This window comes from Phodopus roborovskii, unplaced genomic scaffold (assembly GCF_943737965.1).
Source record: "Phodopus roborovskii unplaced genomic scaffold, PHOROB, whole genome shotgun sequence".
Lineage (NCBI taxonomy): Eukaryota > Metazoa > Chordata > Mammalia > Rodentia > Cricetidae > Phodopus > Phodopus roborovskii.
In genome coordinates, this window is record NW_026126470.1 from 16321254 (window position 1) to 16345934 (window position 24681).

Sequence of the window (24681 nt, forward strand, 5' to 3'; positions counted from 1 at the left end):
GATTTTTCTCAAACAACTTTGAGCAGATTTTATTTGCTATGGCTAACAGAGCCCAACTCAAGAGCCCTTTGTTCCATGAATAAATTTTTTTTCATTATGCTCTATAAATTTCTCCTTACCCTCTTTAGCTATTTTAAATGCTGGCTCTGAGGTTATTTCTAAAGTCATTGAGCTATTTGCTTGGTCAAAGAAGGCTCACACACTCTCTCAGCAGCTTACAACCACAACAGAAAAAGATTATTGTTCTTGTGTCTACTCAATCCAAGTTTTCAAATTCACACATTTTAACTGAAAATAAAATCTTCAGTAGAATAAGAATACAAGAATGTCATGTGTACTTTTAGAGAACATGTTTTGGCTTAGAAGTTAAAAAAAATGTTGAAAAATAATTATTTCAGTAGTCCTGTTGGAACTTTTTGGTGAATTTATCATGTGTACACATGTTTAGCATGTGTACAACGCTCCAGAACCACTGGGAAACTTCTGAAAAGGACTTAGGGGTAGAGTTGTTTCACATCTACAGTGCAAGGCCAAGGCTGAACAGAATTTTTCTCCACAGAAACCATCTAGCTATTGGGCGATGTTTCTTTCCTTATGCTTTACTGACACAGCCTGGGGGCTTTTATGGAAAGCTTGCCCTAGGTAGGCTTTGGGTGTTTTGTGTTTGCTTTGCTTGCCCAAAGGCAGGTATGTAGTGATTTACACATTACAGTCACATGAGCGATGTGGGTCATCTGAAGTAATGGTAGCTCTGAGAAACTCAACCTTCATCCCAGGCATACTGGACCAAGACCAAACAGGTAGGTCACAAGGAAGAAGCCACTTGGCCCTGCTGCCACGGGGTTAATGCACTCTGCTTCTAGAAGGGGTCACTGAGAAAGTGCATCTGGGTTCATGCTGGATGAAAAGATAAGTCATAACATCCTTCCTTCTCCTTAGCATGTGGGATAAGAAGCAAAGGCCTCTTAGAGTAAGAGGCACATGTCCACAGGCTCGGAGGAAGTGAGCTTGTTAAGTGATGTTTTGATGACCACACCGCCAGTAGAAAACAACTCTGGTAGTTCTGTTCTTGGAATACTTATTCCATGAAGAGGTAGTAAAACAGTAAAGACCCAGTGGTTCTTTAGGTTTCCTGCCCGAACTCAGCCTGTAAGCATGAAAACAAACACCTCAAATAGTCAGGTAGACTGAGGAATTTGTGCTACACTCAAAAAGAATGTTTCTGCCTCACTTAATAGTTATGTACATAGGTAGGATCCATTTGAGATACTTTACAATGCAGCGCTCAAATCTAGTAACCCCCTCCCTCCCCCCAACACACACACAAAGGAAGCATTTTTGGAAAGCTACTCAAGAACTCCAATAACTCAAGAATTTTGCAATCACCCTTTCCAGAATGGAGGACATCATATTATCTCTGCAACTCCTGCATTTTCACCTTCTGGAGTCCTCTCAAGTCTTCAGACATGTTACTTCTACCTTCCTGTTCTCTCTTCCCTTTTCTATATACAAATATCAGGGGTTTTCCTGGCTTCCAAAAAGAATTTTTCTTTTTGAGTGAAAATGTACTGAAGTAAAGGTAAAAGTCGAGCCCAGCTAGGTAAAATGATATGATACTTTTCACAGGAAATAATGTTAAACAAAAATATTTTTTTAATCTCGTCAGACAGATGAATAGAATTGGATAGAAAAAGAAAAATAATAAGATAATTACCAGTCATAAAATCCATGAACAAAATTAATAGAGCTTTGTACAGCAAAGAGATAATAGGCTGAAGAAGTTTATAACTATAGGACAGTATAATCTATCTTACTTGCATAACTTCATTCTGCCTGGTAATTTGTACACTACAAACAGTGTGAAGGATTTTGATATGAAAAGAAATATTCAGTAGCAGATCTGAGTTGGCCCATTGGTCTCAAATATGCTACCCAATGGTAAGATGATTTCTGAGGGACCAGGATATGATGAGACCCAACTCAAGACTTGTAAGGGGGAACTAAGGCAGGGGAGAAGGGGAGGTGGATGATTCCAGGAGGTGCACCACAGTTGGAAAGGAAGAGAAAAAAGTTGGGATGGTAACAGGGGTTGTGTGTTGAAAGTTAGAAGAGCTTTAAAAAAAAAACATTTTTAGAACATAGTATTCTGTAAGTTCTCTGTTGTTACCACAAAGAGGAAAGTTTTTAATTAGGTAATTAGAAAATACTTAGATTATCACTCTCAACTTCTGAATTCAAAATCTTTGGAATGTGTTTCGCATGATGCTATGAATGTGAAGCCTGCACATTCTCTTAAGACACATGATTCTGCTAATTTGCGTACAGGTATGTTATCATCTTAAACACAAACTGGGTCATCTGGCTCTGCTTCTTCCATGGGGTCTGGAACAGGACACATCTCTTTCAGAATCAATATCTGAAGGTGTTTCCAAGGCATCCAACATTACATTGGTCTAGCTAGATGAGGCCTTTCCAAACACTACAGCAGTGAGGAACCTTAGGGCCTTTAGACATGCCCAGGAAAGGCATGTGCTAGTGTAAAATAGTGTAAGGTATAAACTAGGGTGGTGGTATAAAAAGTATCAGAAATTTGCACAATCCAGTGCATGTTGTTTTCAAAGTCTCAGTCCAGGATACACTGCACTCCTGTCCTGATAAGGTTTCCACTCATCCAAGCATCATTTAAGAATCTTTTACAGATAATCTGCACTTCCTGTGGTACTCTCATTGACTGTGTATGGGGTGATACATCTGCATTGTTTAAACCTACCCTTGATTTGCCAACAACGGACAGTACATTGGCTCTGTATGACTCTTAAGAAAAATAGAAAAGTGGCTGGGTGTTGGTGTCACACAGGTGGCGTACACCTTTAATCCCAGCACTCAGGAAGCAGAGGAAGGCAGATCTCTGTGAATTTGAGGCCAGCCTGGTCTACACAGTGAGTTCCAGGACAGGCACCAAAGCAAATGCCTCGAAAAACAAAAACACGCAAACAAACAAAAAGAAAAAAAAAAAAAAAACAAAAGTATAATAGTGCACCAGCATGGAGGAGTAAAGTAGACACTGTAGGTGCTCTAGCTGAGTGTTTGCTTTCCAATGCACTTACACTCTGGAAGTGAGCATTCAGTTCCATTAGACCTCATACATTCATGTGTTTGAGGTGAACTTCTGGTTTTCAATTTCATAAACAACGGGTACCTGTGACTTCAGAACAGTTGTATTTCATCTATGTATTTCATTACTGAGTGAAAGCAGTAGTCGATAGAACTTAATCCCTTACATTTAGTAGGGAAAAAACTGCTGCTCAACATTAGTTTATCAGAAAGTAATGAAGAAAATTATGACTGGCTCCCTTATAAACTCAAAAGATACCACACTATAGTGTGAAATTTCTCTTAGTGAGTTCTTTCAAACTTTTATGGGAAAAGTCTACACTGCAGATACATTAACAATATTTTTTTAGTCTTCTTTATATTATTAGATCATTTTTGTTACACATTCTGTCCCTTTAAAAATGTTAGTTCAAAACTCATGATAAGGAATTGTGATTACTAAAATTTGTACATTTTTCTATGATCTATATGGAATTTGTTTTCATTATTTATTTTATTTATATATTTATTTTTTAGTGCTTGCACTCAAGTCCAGGCCTTCTATAACTGATGCATAAACTTTGTGAGATATAATAGAATAGCTTTACTTGGTCTGGCATTTGGAATAACACCTTTCTCCAAGAAGTATATCAACTCAGTCACCTTTGTTGTCTGCCTATCACGATGAGAAGGACTACTGACTTGGGTTTTATAGCTTCTAAAATAATTGTTAGATACAATATTAGGCTGTACAATGGAGTTAGAAATGCCTGAAGTCTAGACACGACTTCAGAGTTTTATTTCTCATCTTTCAACTTTATTATGCAGATGGAGGAATCCTAAGCTACTGCTGACTATACATCTGGCTTTCTACAATACAGAATATTTATTTTGAAAGTCCAGCTGCATCAAAGTTAAAAGTCATGGGGATGGTACAACTGGAATACAGCAAGGTTGTGCAATGGCGGTCAGAGAAGCAGAAGACACTTGGCTGCAAAATGCCAATACATACATGGGCCAAGTTTTCTGTCATATGTGTATCATGTGGGTACTTTTCCCAAAAACATGGCAGGAAATAATTTCTCTTGGGTACAGTATTCTAGCAGAGTCTTCACACTTCTTCACTGTTGATGGTGTTTGGTATGACTAAAGTCCCCATGGGTGGGCCCAGGTATTTGAACACATGGTTCTTGTTGTTAGCACAATTTGGGGAGGCTTAGCTGGTGCGCCCTTGCTGGAGGAAGTACACCACTTGGGATGGGCTTTGAGACTGAAAGGCCTCCAGTACCAGTTCTCTCTGGTTCATGCTTGAAAGTGAGCTTGTTACCATGCTTCTGTACCAAGGTGGACTCAGCCTTCCGGAACCATAGACCCAAATAAACATTTTTTGTTTTCTGTAATCTGTCTCTGTCATCGGGTTTTATCACAGCAAAGGAAAAGTAACTAAGACATGGAGTAATCCTCTGCTAAGGCTCAATGGTGAAGACTGTCTCATTGTGTGTTATAAGATGTTTAACAGTGCTCCAGCTCTACTCATTTCCCATCTGATGCCACTGAAAGTCCTTCTTCCCGAGCATGCCAACAGAAAGCCTTTCTAGACCTATGAAAGTGTCACTCTGGGACACAGCCCTCCTTCTTCACTATTACCTCCTTATTTGTTAATTTCTGCTCTAAACTGGGTTTATCAATACTTAGAATAGTCTCCCTATGGTGGTTTTATATGATACTGTTTTATCATTTATATCATTTTATATCATTACTAATTAGTCATGCTAACTAGTTGTTTTACAAGTAGGTTAGGGTCAATGAAATACATTCTGATCCATGTAAGTTTTTACCCATTGTCAATCTGTGTTTCTTTTAAGCCATATTCCCAAGTTGCCCAAAATATTTAGAAGTAAGGAGTAACAGATTATACACAATAAAAATTTAATATGGCCAAATATAGCCTGCACCAACTTTATAAACTACATCATAAAGAATATTTGCAGCACTTCACAGCACCAAAAGTTTCTGTAGAGTAAGTGGGTCAGAATTACCATCAGGAAAGCTGCACTCAAAATATCTATGGATTATTATAAGCCAAGCCAAAGCAAGAAGTGCTCAATTAGAGGGAGGAGGCACTCCTTCCAGACTGCTACAGGCTCACCAGTCAAACTGCATTTGCAGGAAACACAAATTTGAGTTAACACTGTGAGCACCTAAAAAGGCTTCAAATGTTCTGAAAACCTGACGGGACATAGGGCAGGCAGAATGATCAAATTCATCCTTCCTCGGGCTCAGATTTTAGTAAGCAAAAACAAACAGATGAACTCCAAACATCACTCTGAGAAATATTACTCTTTACAGACTATAAAACATGTTGGGGTCTTGACTAAAAGACAAACTCTGACAGAAAATGCATTTTTTAAAAAGTGCAGTCTTTGCTTTTCCTTGACAACTAAACAATCAACCAATAAGTTTAAAAACTCACACATGTAAAACGTGATGCTCACAAGAACTAAATAATAAAGAGAATCAGGCTGAGTGGTGGTGTGCAGATATAGTCTGTGGAGCTTGCAAGCCCAGACACAGTCATTCAACATTCTAACGAGGACAGCTTCCCACACATCCTGAAGGCCATGGCCCACTGTGTGGACATTTGCTGGTGGAGGGAGTGGGAATCTAGCCTAATAGCACAGGAGTCCTCTGCCTTTGTGACCTCTGACAAAATGCATGCTGCCGGAGAAGACAGAAAAAGGGCAGTCCTACTTTACTTCAGATTAGAAATATAAGAATCTGGGAGGCTGTGGCACTTTGTCATTTTTTTTTTTTTTTTTTGCAAACCAGGGGCTTCCAAAGGTAGTGAAGAGCAGTCCCTCACCACTCAAGTTTTGATGTTGTCTGTTATTTCATTTAAACCACGCTCAAATTTTATTTGCAGCTAAGACCTGAAAACGTTTCCTTAATGGCCTAGCGCTTGTTTCTTAACCAGCATTTATTTTCCTGTGGCAGTACTCTACTCTTCTACTAATTGTTCTTGAGTGCAGTATATTTTGTAACAACCTAAGAACACACTGATCCAAAGCTGAACATTATAAATAGTTATAATCAGGCACATCAAAAAGTTGAAAGCAAGAGTGGGCTGAGACAAAAGTGGAAGTTAGAAAGACAGTGTAGGAGAACAGATAAAGCGATAAAATAATGAGGGAAAGAAGTCATTTTGTGGATAAGGTAGGAGAGAAGCTATTTCCTTAGGCTTCGGGGGTGGCGGATTTCCCACACTGAGAGAAAGGTGATACAGACTGTTCTATGCCCTTTCTGGGTGTTTCTGGAATTGTAATTAGGGGTGGGGGAAAAGGAGACTTAAAGGCATTGTTTTTCTTTATTTGTGCATACAAGTATATGCACATGTACATGGAGCCCACAGCCAACATGGGAGTGTTTTCCTTAACTGCTCTCATCTTCCTTTTTTTATACAAAGTCTCTCACCGAATCTTGACCTGACTGATTCAGGGATACTAGCAGCCCAGCAAGGTCCTCTTGTCTCTCCACCTGATGCTGAGATTAAATGCATGCACACCTCGCGAGGCCCAGCTTTTGACACAGTGCAGGGGATTAGGACTCAATCTTGTATAGCAAGCATTTTTATGATGGAGCCACCATGCTAGCCAGCTTTGTTCTATTGCTACAGTGTGTGACTCAAACATCAAACAATACTTTCAGTAGCTGAGAAGAGGTAAGCTTCAAAATGGTGGGATTCTTTGCAGAGTTTTAGAAGCTCAGATGTGACAAACAAGATAATGTCCTAAGATTCAGTTAAAATCAAGTTCCATAATGTGAGACAAACCCACCCTGTTACAAACCAGTCCTCAGATTGTGCACTCTCCACCATTCATCCTGACTGCATCACCCTTAACGTGCAGGACTTCCCATCTTTTTCTTTTGGCTGTGTGGTGTTTGAAGAGAAATGACCCCCATAGGTTCACGGATTTGAACATTATTAGTACATTATTAGCACAGTACTTCTTGAGAAGGATTGGGAAGGTGTGACCTTGTTGGAGTAGGTGTGGCCTTATTGGGGGAAGTGCGTCATTAGAGGTGGGCTTTGATTGACAAAGGTTTAGTCCTGACCTCATGGGTTCTCTCTTTCTGCTGCCTGTGGATCCTGGTGTACAACTCTTAGCTTCTTCTCTAGCACCATGATGTCCTGCATGCCACCATGCCCCCTGCCATGACGATAATGGACTAAATCTTTGAAACTATAAACAAGCCCCAAACAAATACTTTCCTTTGTAAAAGTTGCTGTGTGTCTTTAGTTGACTAAAGACAGTGTTCTTCAAGTATTTCCAGGATATGAATTGACAGATTTCTATGGGCAACACCCAAGGACACATCTATCTTCTAGAAAGCATACAGATGGAACAAAGGAAGGAGGAAGGCAGAAGTAGAAAAATATCAAATTGTACATAAACTATTTTGTGATTAAATCCTAATCCAGTCATTCTAAGTAGCAACTGACAAAACCTAATAGTTCAGTGAACCATTTACAAAATTATTTCTTGGGGTTAGAGAGATGACTTGGTTGGCCACGTGCCTGTGATGAAAGCATGAGAACTGGAATTTGACCCTCAGCATCCATGTAAAATCCAGGTGTGTGGCACATGCTTGCAATTCCAGCAATGAAGAGTAGAGACAAGCAGGTCACATGCTGCACGCTGGTCAGCCAGCCAAGCCCAATCCATGAGCTTCAAGCCAACCAGTGAGAGACATTGCCTCAAAAAAATCAAGGACGATATCTCTTAAGGAATTCACCTGAGTTTGACCTCTGACGGCCACATAAACACACACACACACACACACACACACACACACACACGTGTAAAGTCCATATGTACAATAATATACACAGATACATAATTTCTCATTTTAGTGTCTCCTTTACAAATGAATTTGGTATTGTTTCTGATAAATTTTTAATTTGTAATGCCTGTGATGTGTCCTCTCAATAATGTGTCCTGGAGTTAGTAATCATTTTTTACAACTATCGTTTTATAAGCATCTTCCTTTTAAAATACAATCTGAAACTCCTGGAAATAACATCATAGGTAAAAACTATCCAAAACTGCAGAGAATAAACACATGTAACTTTTCTCTTAATGTTCACTAAATAAATAAATAAATAAATAAATAAATAAATAAATAAATAAATACTGATATTCACAGTATCTTCTTCCATTAAGTTCTTGGGAGTCACCAGATTTCAGGCGCTAAAAGGGCAAAGGGAGGAGACAGATGAGAACAGCTACGAAACGCTGGTGAAAACATATGGTATCCATCTTGTCAGCATAAGGCTCCCTGGTATTATTGCCACCTTCCCTGTGCTTAGAAAAGCTGGAAGGAGCCACTGGGCAATCTGCTGTCTGGTCAGGAGAGTGCCAGAAACAGGTGGCGCTGACCTCACGAGCTCTCCTTCTCCCTCGCTGAGCCCTGAAAATCCTGTGCTCAGCATCCTTGTGCTCAGAAGGCATACTGAGAGGAAATCCAAGAGTGAGCAGTGGTCCATCACACCCCAAATTCCTTTTTATGCTTTTCTGGAGTGTGTGATTTTAGAATTTTAAGAAAATACACATTTGATTTTATATTCTGCTCCTAAAATCTGTTTTTTCCAATATCGGGCTGACTTCATGCAAGTACTAATAATACATACATTTTGTTATTTACCCATCATTTTCCCTCACCCTTTACACCTTTAGACTTGATTTAAAAAAAAAAAAGCTGTGGAATTTTGTTTGTTTAATTTTGAGAGTGTATCAAATGTATAAATTATGTTAGGGACACAGCTACCATAACAACTTTGAGATCTCTAGTTTCTGAATACAGGCTTTGGGTATTTTTAAAAAAAATTTTTTTACTATGTATTTAGTGGATTTTTTTTCTGCTTTCCCTTTTACTAATGTGCCACGTCCTCACTGGCTTGTAAGCAGCTGACCACTGAACTATACTCCTGGCTTTTGTAATTCCAATTTGTATGGTGTGCATTGAAAAATGTCATCTTAAAATGATACTTCATATTTGGTCACCTTTAATAGTAGAAAATAAAACTGATCTTAAGTATTAGTCTTATCTCAAGACTTAGCTACATTTGATAGTTATTGGTATGTATATGTGAATGACATGGACTTCTACACTACATGTCATGTGTGATCAGGATATGTTCAATTCTTTCTAATATACGAATATATATGTCTGTCTCGTGGTTCTTCATCTAGTTTTATTTCATTAGTAAGAACTTGATTTCAGCAATGACAACATGAGCACTATCTATAGACTTTAGTTTTTTCTTTAGTTTTTTTCAGATTCGGGCTTCCTCATGGTGTAATGTCTATATAGTTCAAAAATTTTTTCTCTTAATATTTACTGTGTTGCAGATCTACAACAAATTCTCAACACTTCTTGATTTTATTTTTTTCTGTCTTTTTCTTTATTCACTTGCTTTTAAGAAAACAGGTTTTTTTGTTGTTGTTGTTTGTTTGTTTTGTTTTTGCATACTGTGCAAGAGGGATAGGGCTGGGCAGTGATGAGAGCCCTGCCCACCTCAACCGTCCTTTATCCTTCAGAAACTATTTCATCTTCATCTCTGAAGGTCATCTTTACAGATATGAAATTAAAGTCTGACAAATTTTTTTCCCAATCATTTCAAAAACCTTACTCAGTTCTTTTTCCTTCCTGGTAGGAAGGTAGCCATTATTCTTAGCATTGTTCCTCGCACACAGCTGTCTTTGTCAACTGTCTATTTCTATACTCTATATTTCTCTATATTTTTTTCAGTGAGCAGTCATGTTCCTATGCTGCGCCTAGATAAAATTGCTTTCTACCCACTCCACTGAACAGAAATTGGCTGTACTTCTTTAATGTCTTCCAACTACCTTTGGAAACATTTTCCACATTCTCTCTTCCCGTATTTCCTCTAATCCGTTTTTGTCCTCCTCTCTCCAGGTTCAAGGTAGGCATATTAAATCACCAGAGTTTTGACCCACAGCTATTAGCTAGTCTGTTCCATTGTTTTAATTGTTTTTCCAACTGTGTGTCACTTAGGTGATTCTACTGATCAAAACCTAAGTTCCCCAATCCCCTGTCTACCTTCTGTTCACTTGTCATGTTCACTAAACGAGTACCTCACCCCACAGTTTTTCATCTTGAGTGTTTCATCTTCTCGCTGCACTATAAAATGTTCCCATCTAAAATAAAATCTCCTCTCTGTTGCTACATAATGTTTGCCTTTCCTTTATTGACTGCACTAATTGTCTTGTGTGACAATGTCAACTTCAGTGTATTGATTTATTGTTTTGACAATATAAGTACATTGACAGTGTACTTTATTCTTTTCACCTTGCATGTATTTTTTTCTTTTGTTTGTTTAGTTGTTTTTTTTAATAAAGTAAGAAGTAACAGAAATGACTAAAGAAAAACAGTATTTCTCATAAAAGACTCATGTCCTTTGTCAAGTCTGAGTGGAGTTTCCTCAGTTGAGTCAGTCTGATGTTTAACAAAACTATGTTTGGACTTTTTCTTTTCAGCTTTAAGCCAGTTTACCAAAGGCTTAAAATTATGTGAGAAAGGGAGACAGGATTTTCTTCAGCAGCACCTAGGAATTTCCTTGTAGTAAGGGCAAATAGCGGGGAGGGTTCAGGGATCTGTGTTGTCCTTGTAGTGTGGGTGTGTGGGGGTGTGGGGGTAAGGTTGAAGGGTACATGTTGTCCTTGTGGCGTGGGTGTGTGTGGGAGGGTTAGGGGCTATGGGATGTCCTTGTAGTGTGGGTACATGGGGATAGTGTTGGGGGGGGTACATGCTGTTCTTGTACTGTGGGTGCATGGAGGAGGAGTGGGGGGTACAGGCTTTCCAAAGTATGTCAGGAAGTCAGAGGATGCCTTTTGGGAGCCAGACTCTCTTCTCTGAGGATCCAGGTCAAACTGAGGTCATCATGTATTCAGGAAGTGCCTCCACCCCTGAGTCATCCATCCACCCCCCTCACAAGTTCTATTCAGAATAAGATTTCTGAATTATGATGTTTCTCTCCTTCACTTCCCACTCTCCATCTCTCTCCCTTCATTCCTCTGCCTCCCTTCTCTCTTTTTCTCCTTTGCTTCTCCCCACCCTCCAGATTTATAGAATTCATATGCCTTTTACTAGACTTTCTGTTGTGTCTTTGAAATGTTTTATTTCAATTTCTACCAGATCTTATGACTTTTAATTTTGGACCTTCCCATGACTGATTATCTGACTTGAGTGAAGCCAGTGAGTTTTCTAATCTTATTAATAAAATAAAAGAAGAACCATGAGTCTCATAATGGGAATTTTAAATATATTAACTAGCCAATATGCAGATAGAAGAAATGCATGATGTTCTGATTGACCTGGATCTGAAAAAGGTCAAATGTAATATAGCAATTCGAAAGTTACTATTTTGAATGTTCTTCTCCCCATCATTAGTACTTTAAAATCCAATCCTGTTGAATCAATTGTTTAGTCAGCAAAATTTATACTATATTTCTACTATAGCCAATCCCTAAGTAAGGAAATGCTGTCATTCTTATTTATCGTACAGAGTACAGGAGCAACAGTTAAATGTTAACTATGGATTACTGGGTGATTTTATTATTTGCAGTTTTAGTGATCCTCCCATTTGTACATGTGCTCTTGTAATGGATATAAATACTATAGAATGGTAGCAGGCCATTTTACATCCTTTATGATGTAGCCCTAAGCACAGGTGAGACTGGAGGGAGAGAAGGAGTAATTCTATGAAATCAGTATTCAGCATGAATATCAGCTATCTACAGTCATCACGTCTACTGCCTTAGCTCTGGAGAAAGCACAAAACGTCTGTGCTTTCCCTGTAACTGCAGTTATAAAAAGAAGCTTGCATTGTTGAAATTAGACCATATCCACTGCCAAAAGTACATGATCCGGTGGCTAACATGTAATGATGCTATTTCTGAAATCCGTGTTGTAATTAAATGTCACAGTCTTGCATATATTTCAGACAACTCAGCATTGAAGTCAAGTCAGGTCACTGATAGAAAGTTACTGGTCAATGATCCCATTAAGCATGGGAGGGGATGCTCTATATTCAAAATGACTTCATCTTCTCTAAGGATAAAACCACCACATAATCCCAAAGGATACATCCTTGTCCTCATGAGAACTCCATTAAAAATTAATACCTCCACCAATTACAATGAACTGGAAGGAGATTTTGCTTTTGTTGTGGTGAAACTTTATTATAATGAGAACATTGCTAGGAAATACCATCTCAAAATAGCAGGGTATAAGGTCAAGAGAAGAATTAAAGGCACCTTCTCTTCACCTTATCATCTTCCAGTAAGATGGAAGATAATATTTGTGACCCAAGATCACTGTGGTACATGGTTTACCACGCCCAGATTCCCAACACTGGAAGCTACATGAACTCCTGAATCAAAAGGTCATCTCTGACCTTGGAGAAAATGAAATTTACTTTTCGTAAATTCTTCTCATAAGAATGACTCTTAAAAGAGGACAGACTGAGTTTGTATTTACATTTCCCCTCTCACTCCAAATCAAAATATTTTGAATATTTATTTTGACTAACAAAACATTTTGCTTCAGTATAAAGTGGAATCGGTGAACCACATTTTTATGGGAACTTAGGCAGATGGGGAAGATGTACTACTGTGCACAAATCAAGGCTTCAAGGTATGAAGCCTACTATCAACAGCGTCAAGATTTATGAGCAACTCATGCAACAGTCAAAGAGAGCCGATTGGAAGCTGCATTTGGGAAGACAGCTAAGTCTATTCCTTCCTCTGTCCACCATCTGTGTCTGATGACTTTAACAATTGGCTACAGGAGAAGATCACAACTGTGGATGGCTTCTGTAACCAATTTTAAAAATCACGTAAATCTACACGTATTCAGAGGAAATATTCACTCTAAGTATACCTCATGAACACTGGACACAGGCGCTAGTAATATAAATGTCATGTAATAGTGATTGTCAAATACTAAGCAGCCAAGCCAAGAATCTTCAACATTTTAAAAAGTCAATAGGATAATAAGAAGGCATTGACAAAACTAAGAACAAGCCCACCTCCAGGAAAGACCATAACTTTAGCAAAAGACATAAGAAGTTACATTGTAGTTAGAAAGACTTGAAACTGTCTGTATGCAGATGGACCTCTTAGGGATCTCAGGGCTGACAAATAGAGAACAGGGGACATGGAAATATGGATGCCTGGGCAATGGTGTCAGGAACACATTTCTTGGCTTGAAACACTAAGCTGAGGCATGTTCTGATGGAGCAGTACCCATGGATAGAGGAGCGGAAGAAAATCCCCAAATCTCTATCGTAAGAATTTCAGAATAAGAAGGAAGACAGTGAAGTGCAGTGACATACGCAACCAAATAAGCATCAAGAAAAGTATTCTCGGATCTGAAAATAGATCAACTCTTCAAATTAGAAGCTCCTAGACAGGCTTTAAAAAAGGCCACTCTACATGTGCCACTGTGGACTTGGAGAGACTGTATTAGTTGTCTTTTGCTGCTGTGATAGAACATCATGGCCCAGCACTCCAGAGACAAAGGCAGGTGGATCTCTGTGAGTTCAAGCCCAACCTGATCTATTAAGCAAGTTCCAGGAGAGCCAGGGCTTTTACACAGAGACACTGTGTCTCAAAAGACAAACAAGGAAAAAATAAAACATGTGGGCACACACACACACACACACACACACAAACAAACAAACAAACAAACAAACAAAGGAAACTAAGCAACAATAAAAAACAAAACAACAAAACAAAGCAAACACCCACATGACCAAGGCAGCTTACAGAAGGACAGGTTTATTTGAGCTTATGGTTATGCAGGAAGAAGAGTCTGTCCTGATATAACAGCAAGCAGCAAGAATGGTGGCCAGAGAAGAGAGCTTAAAACTCCCAGCCTCAACTACAGGCCCAAACCAGACAGAGCAAATTGGAAGAGGTGCAAAACTTCTCAGCTCAACATCAGCCCTGAGTCAGGTATTTCCTGAAGCAAGGCTGAAGCACCCAAATCTTCACAGACAGTGCCACCAAGTACCTAAAACAGAGCCTAGAAGAAAATAAAAGATAGTGTTAGACGATGTTGGAGAAAAATAAGAAAATTGAAATTTTACAACATATCTGAAAACAGAAGGAGAAAGATCGGTATAATTTCCCAAGAATACAACACAGCCCAAAAAGATAAGAAATAAACATCTCCCAAATTAAAGGAGGTGTGATTTTAAGCCTTTCCTCCTATTACCAGCCAAGTGACACCCGAGTTAAAAAGTACCAAAATCTGCAGACCCTCAAAACACTTTTAAAATAGTCTATATTTGCATATAGCCTTTACAAATCTTCCTATGCCTTTTAAATCATCTCTAGATATATTAGAGTGCCTAACAAAATGTAAATAGCTGTTATACTATACTAGTGAGGAAATAATGAGAAATACTTGCTATTCCCTTTCCCAAATATCTTCAATTCATGGTTGGTTAAACTCTTGAAAGCAGAGTGTCTACTACAGTTGATGATGTAGAGTACAAAAGCAAAACCTAATGGAAATAAAAATCACACTAAACACACCTTGGTGAAGTCTTTTAAAAAAAATCCTTTTGGGTGGGATGGCTATAGATATTAAATAAGTCTGTATATCAATAAAAAAACTGTAACTTCTCAAAATTAGGCTTAAACTTGAAAGAAGAATAAAATGTATAGCTTCCCAACCAGTGTTTATAAAGGTATCTTAGAAAAACATACTTCTATGAAAGGGTCATGCTTCCTGTCTTCTCTTATGCCTTTGAGATTGATGCCAAGTGTGGTCATTTTCTGCAGAGTGCCTCCCCCCTGCTGAAGTGGTTGCTAGCCATTTGTCTCTTAATGTGTATTATTTTACGATCCATGCTGCACCTTGCCAATGCCAAGAATGCTCTGACAACTTACAATTCTCTGAAGGTAAAGGAGGTCATTAAATCTACCTCAAGCTGTCTGAGGCTTTAGCTTTCTTCAAGCTAAGTTTAATCCACGGGTTGGGTACAGTCTCCCATTACAGCCACTGCCAGAGAGGTGGCACTGGTCCCCAACAGAATTATCAAGATTTTGAAAGCATTCAGCCCACACATTGTGGTACAGTCTCCAGACTGAAAGACAATCCCCGAGATAAGAAATATGTCTTAGGATGTAGAATGTGCTTTTCCTATATATCCATGTTGACACACGAATACACATGTGCAGTCATTTGCCCACACACGCCAAACTCAGAAAAGGAAAATCACTATTTCTTTCCCTTCCAGTGTATTTCCAGAAGCTGTCATTTACAAAAGGAACAGCTCTTTTTAGGGGCTCAAAAGAAGGATCCTGGGAAAAGGGTGGACTTGAACAAAAGCCAAATCTCTATGTTACTCAGAAATATTAGTTTCCTTTTTGGGTCTGGTTTCTGGTAGTAGTGAAGACTAAACCCGGTACCTCATTTATTCCAGGCAAGTGCTTTATTATTGAGCAGTATCTCAAGCCCTAGTTTTTCATATATACCTGCAATATTAATGACAATTTTTCTGCCAATAGCTCTATAATTTGCATCAATTTTCACAAAATCCATAAATAGTGTAAAACAAAACCTTCCATGTGCATTTAATGGAATAACCCTGAGAAATCAGTGGTGTCCTACTGAAAGAGGGCTGCAATCGACCTGCCCCTCAGTTCCAGGTATGAGCGATACCTAGACTTGACATTACTTGACAAAAACAGAGTGCAGAGCATGCATGGATAAGCAGATATTTGGTTTATATCAGCACACAGGAATCCCACAATAGAAGATCTGTTATATATTGAATCTAGTCCTTGGCAAGAAAATAAGAAAAACAGGAGACTCACTTAATTCTCCTCACAAGCCAAGCTTTTGCTGTGTAACTACAAAAGAATTAATCAGATACCAAGAGCACATAGGTGGGCGCCTTGCTTCACATAACAGGGCGTCATGAGGATATGGATATCTACTTCCTCCTTGAGAGCCCCAGGGAATAGGCGACCCGGCATTGTATTTCAAAGGGTACCAAGCATTGAACATTTGGGTGTGCAGAAAAGGAAAGCTGAAGTTTGGAGTGGGGCCCACTGATTTGCGAAAGGAGAAAAACCCTACACAGTCAATGTTTGTTTTGGAAGATGTCCCTAATGGAAAGGTGAGAGGGGTTACAGCGAGGGGGAAGGGGACAGGCTTGAAAATGTCTACTTCTCTTTAGCCCACACCGCTCCACCAGGCAGAGCTAGATGCACAGCAACAGAGAAACACTCACAGCTCATACTGCGCAATGATGCCCTGCTAATACACACTTGTGAGCACTCTCAGAACAGCAGTTGTCTGGATTTGACCATGTCTAGATGCCATTGTAATTAATCAGTGTACTAATACAATCTTTGCAGCGATCCCATTGGGACCTGCTACTCCCTTGTTAGTTTCTATTTTTTAGTCATGTGTATGCATGTGCAAGTGTGGGCTTGCACACATGCATGTGATGCTCATGGCATTCGGAAGAGGCTATCGGATCCTCTGGAGCTGGAGTTACGGTGATTGTGGGCACCGTGACATGAGTGCAGGGAATGGCGGTCCTCTGCAATTAACTGCCCCAGCTCTCTGGCAACTGTAGGATTTATTCCTTTGTCTGTTTTGTTTTTCTAGACAGGGTTTCCCTGTGTGTCTTTGGCCATCCTGTAACTCACTCTGTAGACCAGGCGGGCCTCAAATTCACTGAGATCCTCCTGCCTCTGCTTTGAGAGGGTTTAGGATTAAAGGCATGCACCACCAATGCCCAGCTTGTATGGCTTATTTTCAATGCAATTAAACTAAGGCTCAGAGAGGTTAAGTCACTAATTCAATTCCTCTCAGCTACTAAGTAGAAAGCCACTCTGTAAAGTGAGAAAGTAGCCTCTAGGAACTTTATGTGTGTGTGTGTGGGGGATACGCCTAACTTAGTGCCTCTCAGTATTCTGAACTGCTTCTCAGCAACACTGTGAAATGACACAAATACATTTTTTTAAGAAGTAGACAAGAATTAAAGAATGGATTTTCCCCCCTATGGGGGCCATTTTAGCATCACAGTTATAGAGGGGGAACAGAATAAACAGACAACGATCCCAAACTACTTGCTGCTTAGAAAGGGTGAGGATAGTTTTGCAATCATGAAACAAGTCTCATCAGGAGCAGCATTATTTATGCCTAGTTGCACCACTAAAGCAAGTTTCCAAAATATGATGGGCTGATTCCAAGATCCACTTCTAAATGTTTACATATTCGTTTGATTTAATCTTTAAAAATGTATTTATATGGTTGGAAAATTAGCTAATTAACTTAAGAGCCTCCATTCCCCAGACATGATCTCTCCTGGACCACCTGTATCTCTCTGTGAGAATAAAGGACAGGCATTTGGAAACCTGAATTCTCCTTAACTAGGTTTTGTAATCACAAAGTCCCAGGAGTTATATCCCCCCCCCCCCCAAAACTCAGATCTTTTAGCTCATGGAAGCTTCTACAGACGTCCCTATAACTCCCATGCCTATTTTGATATTTAAAATACAAACAAAAAATGAGGCTGCAAACAGTATTGATCTTACACTCTGCTGCATTTACAGAACTCCGAACTGGACCAGCTTTCATATCTTCCTTAAATATAAATAAAAGATCATTCCTTAGACTGAAAACAAAAACAAAAAAAAAAATCAAACTAAATGTTTCAGCAGGAAGCTCCACAGGGGAATAGATAAATATTTAATCAATAACTTGCACATTATATTTTAGGGAAAGACCTGGTAATGATTTCTGCTTCTGCTTCTTCCCATATATTTAGCTTTTTAAAAGTTTGAAGGACCTTTGTGTTTCTGGTGACAGTTCTTGATTAATTCATGGAGTTAGTCAGACTTTTTTTTTTTTTTTTTGGAGGAAATACCTAAAATAACCAACTTAAGAGAGGTCTTACATTGACTCATGGTCCCAGGTTCTTGTCTATGGTGGCTTGTCCCCTGTTATGTTGCACCTATAGTGGAGCAGGACATCACGGTAGGGAGCTGGTAGTTGAACAGAACCACTTACCTCATTGTGTCTGAGAAAGAAGATGCTGGAGGGCTAAGATTCCAATATCCCCTTCAAGTACCTGCCTGTCATGTCTTAAATTACTTCTACAAAGCACCACCTTTTCTAGCCTTGGGCTAATGAAGAAGCCTTGAATGTGTGAGTCTTGGTGGCCATTTAGATACAAGCATAACATTCTTCAAAGACTGACAGTTGCAAATTTTAAAAATGTTGCCCTTGCTTTTATAGCCCAACCCCATAGATCACACTGGGCAACTCACATGCTATTAGATGTATGCATTGTCTGCTATTACTCTTGGCTCACCAGTAACTACCTTCTAGCATCTCCTTCAATTTGATCTTCCAAGGTCAGACTTTACATACACACAAATATGGTAGTATTCTTGTAATGTTCAGTATTTCTTAGGAACTCAAATAACTAATGCAGAATGGTGTGGATGGGCTCTTCAAAGGTGTTCTAACAAATTTCTCCACTAAATACAAATAAGTCAAACTTATTCATGATCGGCTTAAACTCTGCTCCTTTCCTCTACATTAAAATAGAAGGCAGCTTGCTAAATAAATAAATAAATATAAAACAACTTGAGCTCAGTGATAGGAAAACAAAAAAGAATGGGATATGTAATTTGTTTCATTGTGTTTATGAAACATTCCTTAACAGATGGAGTCTCATGTATGCAAAGTTCTTCAAACTACTTGTGATGCAACTCTAACAGGATTAAAAGGAGATAATGGGATTAAGTTTTGAAAATCAATAAGTATTTGGTTTCATACAAGTATTGCCTGCAAAGTTACATTTTAATGTGTAATAAGATGTTCTTCAAGTTCTGCATGGTAAAAATTTCATACAATCCATTATACTTAAAGACTAGAATTTTATATTTAGTAATATTTATTTCATCTTTAATGTGTATGCACTGTCAAAAATGCTAGTACTTAATAACTTCTATTCTGATGTATTAGTAAATACTTTCGTGGGGCCACAGAGATGGTTCAAGAATTACGAGCACATATTATACTTGCAGAAGACTCCATTTCAATTCCTAACATCCATATCAGGTTGCTCACTACTGCCTAAAACTCCAGATCTAAGGGATGCAAATCCTCTTCTGGACTTCCTAGGCACCTATTCACATATGTACAAGCTCTTGCCTCCTGCCATCAACACACACACACACACACACACACACACACACACACACACACACACACACGTGCGCGTGCTTGTAAAAGTAAACTATTGCAAAACTATTTTCACTGCCTTTAAAATATATTCAAGAAGAAGTAGAGGAGGAGGAGCCGAGGTGGAAGACACAACTTCTCCTACCCAATTAGTCAGCACTTCCTAGAAGACCAGAACCAATGGACTGCATGCAGAGAATTATGCAATTGTAAAGGAGGGTATTATTGAATTGGATGCCGGATAGTCTTATAATGGCTGTTTTCACTCAAGAGAGGCAGCAAACTCTAGTTGCTGTTTCTACCAAACTGGAAGCTTCGGAATAAGAAGCCCCAGTGATGTAGCAGTAGTCAGAGGACCACAGCTTCCGTACAGCCTCTTTGGTATGAGTCTACCTCAAAACACTGAAGGGGCAGAAGAAATGCCTAACATCCACAGGCAAACCCAACAGACAAACACGTTTACACATGAAGAATGGAATCCTCACTCTCCATTCTTTTTTTACTCCATCCAGACTTTGGAAGGCACTGCCTACATCCAAGGACATGTCTATGTTTAATTGCATGTCTACCTATTGATAACTCTCAGAGACACATCTTGGGGAACAGCTTACATAGATAATAATAATAAAGAACCATCAAAGCCTTCCTGCTCCAGAAGATGCAGTCTGCCCTCCCGATCTCATCTGAGACCCAAGAGAGAGAGCCTACCTGCTTCTGCTTCTCTACTTCCGGTCACCTGAAGCCATGCCATAAAGGGCATGGCTGCTGATAGCAACCAATTCACTGGCAAGACCAGATGACACTACACTGATCTTCTAGCTATCGCTCAGTGCAGCCAACTTTATAATAAAGTTCAACCATCACTCCCACTTACATTTGTTTTACTGCAATCCTAATCCAAGTAAGAATTAGTCCTTCATGAGGTGTGCACAACCTTGCATTCCCCTTTGCAGGCCATAGGTCAACATCAGGTGGCTTTCTCTATTGCCTTCAATGAACCTAGAACTCACAGACAGGCTAGGTTGGCAGACCAGCATGCTACTCTGAGGCTTCTTCATCACCCGCCTGGGCTGGATTACAGGCATTTGCCATCACACCTGGTCGTATTATGTGGTTACTGGCAACCTGAACTCAGGTCCTTCTCTTTCACAGTAGAGGCTCTACCCACTGAGCTATCTGCCCCTGACAAAAATATCTTTAAAAATCCCAACTGTGCTTCACAAGAATATAGTTTCTCTATTAGAGTATTGCAATGGGTGGCTAGAGTGCCTAGACCTCTCCCCACCCTCTTGCTTTTCACTTGCTTTTAGCAGAGTAGGTCTCTGCTAACTCAGAGCCTATTGAGACTCTGCTTTGCATGTCTGGACGATGGCTGTGATAGGTAGTTTTGATTGCATGACCACATTTAGAATCTTCCAGAAGACATGTCTGTAATGGTATTCCAGAGAGGTTTCACCGAGGTAGAGGTAGAAACACTCATCCGGAGTGTGTATCACACCACTCCATTGGCTGGTGCCCTATATGAAGTGTTTTTAGAGTCAAACTGGGCACCAGCTTTCAAGTCTCTGTGCCTTGGCTGCAGATTCAAGGAGATCAGCCTCTTCACATTCCTGCTACCACACCTTTCCTCACATGATACACTCACTGGGTGAGCCAGGATAAATGCTTTATCTTATATTGCCCACTGGAACTAGAAGATAAAACCTGTTGCTGAAGACACCTCACACCCTGATGGTGTGATACAGAGATATCAGGCTGTAATTGGCCTAAAGGCTTCTTCCCTGCTGGCTAGCTTTCATAGTCGCTGAAAGTGCTATGTAAACTGTGTGAAAATAGAAACTAATGTTTTAAGCGGGGGGTGGTGACAATGGTTCATGCCTTTAATTCCAGCAGTTGGGAGGCAGAGGTAGGCAGGTCTCTGTGAGTTCAAGGCCAGGCTATATGGAGAAACCCTGATTCTAAAAACAACAACAAGAGACTAATGTTTTGAATTTCTAATATATTTTATTCAAATATAGTTAGGGTATTATAGGAATATCATAAGGTTTGTAGTGTATGGATGCACAAACATGTATATATATTCTAACTATTACTTAAAAAACTTTTGTCATAAAAAAAACTCCAATGGCAGCTTAATGTCATTAGCTTTATAATTTAACAGGGTTAGGGCAGAGTCATATGTCTCTAACATTTTCTTGCAGTATGACTGGTTCCATTCCAGGCATCATGCATATAGTCAAGGAAGGAAGAATGAGGGACACGATTTTTTATTTATAAAAGCTTTCTTTCCCTTAATGACTCCTACAGACTTTTCACTGGTTTAAGCTTTGCTACCCCAAAATGGATTCTAGGGTCAACTTCAGGTCTAGAAAGCCTGAGAAGAAGCATTAGGACTCTCATAACCAGATCAGACCACTCATGAATCTTAAGTTTCAGATGAAAACATGGGCAAGGGCTCCACTGAGCTGTGCCCCATGGGGATCAGGGAGACAATGGAGAGCTGCTACCACCATGCTCTCATAGATTTTGCAAACAACTTGTTGAGGAAAAGTGAGAGAAAGAGAGAGAGAGAGAGAGAGAGAGAGAGAGAGAGAGAGAGAGAGAATTAAAACAGCGTAAAGAAAGAGAGGGAGTTTTGCTTTGTTGAGGCTCACAGAAAGGATACAACAATTTGTATGCACTGGGTTGCTAATAAAGGTAGCAAAGAAGGCAGTTTAGGAGTCTTCAGATATATGATGAGAGAGAGAGAGAGAGAGAGAGAGAGAGAGAGAGAGAGAGAGAGAGAGAGAGAGAGAGAGAGAGAGATACTTCCTTTCCTTAAGGGCTGCTTGGGGAGGAGATGGCTCAGTAGTTAGGAGCACTGACTCAACTTGCACAGGACTTGGATTCAATTTCCAGCACCTACATATGGCTAGAAACTGTCTTAACTCCACTTTTAGGGAATCTAACACCCTCTTTCGGCCTCTATGGGCACCAGACACACACGGGGTGTACAGACATATGCGCAAGAAAACCACTCATATATGTGAAACTAAGTTTTAATTTTTTAATGGTCTTATAAGGCTGCTTATAAGGGGCTTCCGGATGGTGGAGAGTTTGAATACTGTATCTCCAAGGTCAACTTTTCCGGGACTATCTTTGCTTCTGCCCACCTTGTCTTAGCAGATAGCTCCACCTCTGTGTCTGCCCTAACATCATTTCAATTATCAAGTAAATATTTTGGAACATATTAACTTAACAAATCACTACTTTCTACTAACCCAAAAGCTTAAAAAGTCAACAAATCACCCCTGAAACCAGTAACAGAGAGTTCTTGCTTTGCCATACCCCAGATATTCCCACCAACATATTTGAAAAGAACTTTGATCCGTGGCTTGCTTCTATTATCTGACTCTAAATCCTCACCTAACCATGTACACACTGGATTGTGTTATTTAGTACAATCTGAATCCCTATTCCTGGGCCACAACCACTCAGACTTGGTCCTGGATAAACTATCTCTCATTCCCATCCAGGTGACGGCTATTAAGGAGACATGGACAGATGGAAGGAGACACACAGTTGATAAAAAGGGAAAACACTAAGTGAACCGCAAATGATAACAAAATTCAAACCCAATTGACCCGCTACAAAATAAAGTACAGCACAGCCTCCAAGGAAACTGAAGCCATAGACACGTCATAGGAAAGACAAACTGCAAGTGACTTTGTCACCTAAAAGAGTCCATGGCTTTCAGTGGCATAGTTGAAAGCTGTTGGTCTAATCTAGGTGGTTTGGTTGTAAGAATGAGGAAGGCAAATCCCAGAGATGTGAATTGATTTCTTTAAGGTCACATGGTAGGTAACTTTAATAGTCAAGAACTGGAGTCAAGCTCTCTAATAATCAATATACTTTTCAAGTTTCATTTAGCAAAAATATGCCCCTTTCCCAGGCTTTCATCACCACATGAGAAGATTCTATTTTTCTCATCCCGACTGTGACCCTTGTAAGTTACAGAAATGTGTGCGAGGCTTGGGTTAGCCCAAGTTAAAGAATGCTTAAATGTGTGTCGAGCAACTCGTTGAGGGGAAATTGAATGAGGAGAATTCAGCCATCTATCTTCACAATCAACTGTGTCTCTCACTGTAGATGGAATGGCTGCAAAACACAGAGCTTTGTTCCTGAGAAAATAATTCACTCATGAATATTATAGTATCTGAGCCATAATGTCCACATTGCATAGCACTAAGATTTTCTAGTATCTGCAAGCCATAGAGGTTGCCACACTTTAAAGGATATTATGGAGTACAACTGTTCCTTTAGAGATATTGATTATTCCCTATTTATTCAGCTGCTCATTCATCTGTATTGAGTGACAAGAAGTGCATAGAATATTCTAAAGGCTCTTTTTGGAGTAAGCCAGAGGAAGGGGGCAGCTTGCATAATCCCACAGACAGAAAATAAATATTTCCAACCAAGAGCCCATTGTGTACTGAACTCCAGCAGGTCCATATTCCTCAAGACTCTGAGTTCACTATGACATAGAAATATTTCAATGTCTCAAAGGACTGAGAGCGTGGTGAGCGGAGAGGCCTGAAACCCCTCAGTCTGAGGTATTAGGAAATAAAGTCATAACCCAGTTTTCCTTCCAGATGTCAGAGGATGATTGGCCTGAGGGGGGGGAGGGGGAGTAGCGACCTGCTTGGAGCTGTTGAGACTGTCATGTGCCTCCTGGTTATATGTCATTGAACTCGTAACAAAGCCCAAGAAAAGAGAGGCCGAGATAATAGGGGAAAGGTGTGTAACAAATCATCTTCCGTAATCTCAGTCTTGGCCACACAAATGTAAATCCTTAGATGCCTGGAAATCCTTCATTTTGAAAACCCAGGAGTGCTTTTCCTGGTCAGGTAGGACAGATGAAGCAGCAATCACCTCTGCTTCCTTCAAATGACTTTCTCGATTGGTCTAAGAAAACTTCGTTGACAGAAACACGGCCCTGGTTCCTTTTCTTTATGGAATCGCAGTGCCCCTCGCCTCTCGATTCTGATGCCAGAGAAACCCACAAGGAAAACCACGGAACTCAGAAGAGAGGGCAGGTGACAGAGTGGCTGGGAGCCGAAAGGGCTATTTCAGGCTGACACTTTCGTCACTTTTATCCGTGGTATTACGACACTATTCAGGTTTAGATAATCATCTTCCAGAACCAAGTTCACCTGTGACTTGGTTTTTGTCAATATCTTGCCCCCAACCCAGTTATCAGTCTGGTAGCTACACATCTAGGACACAAATTCTACCTTGCCCAAGGTG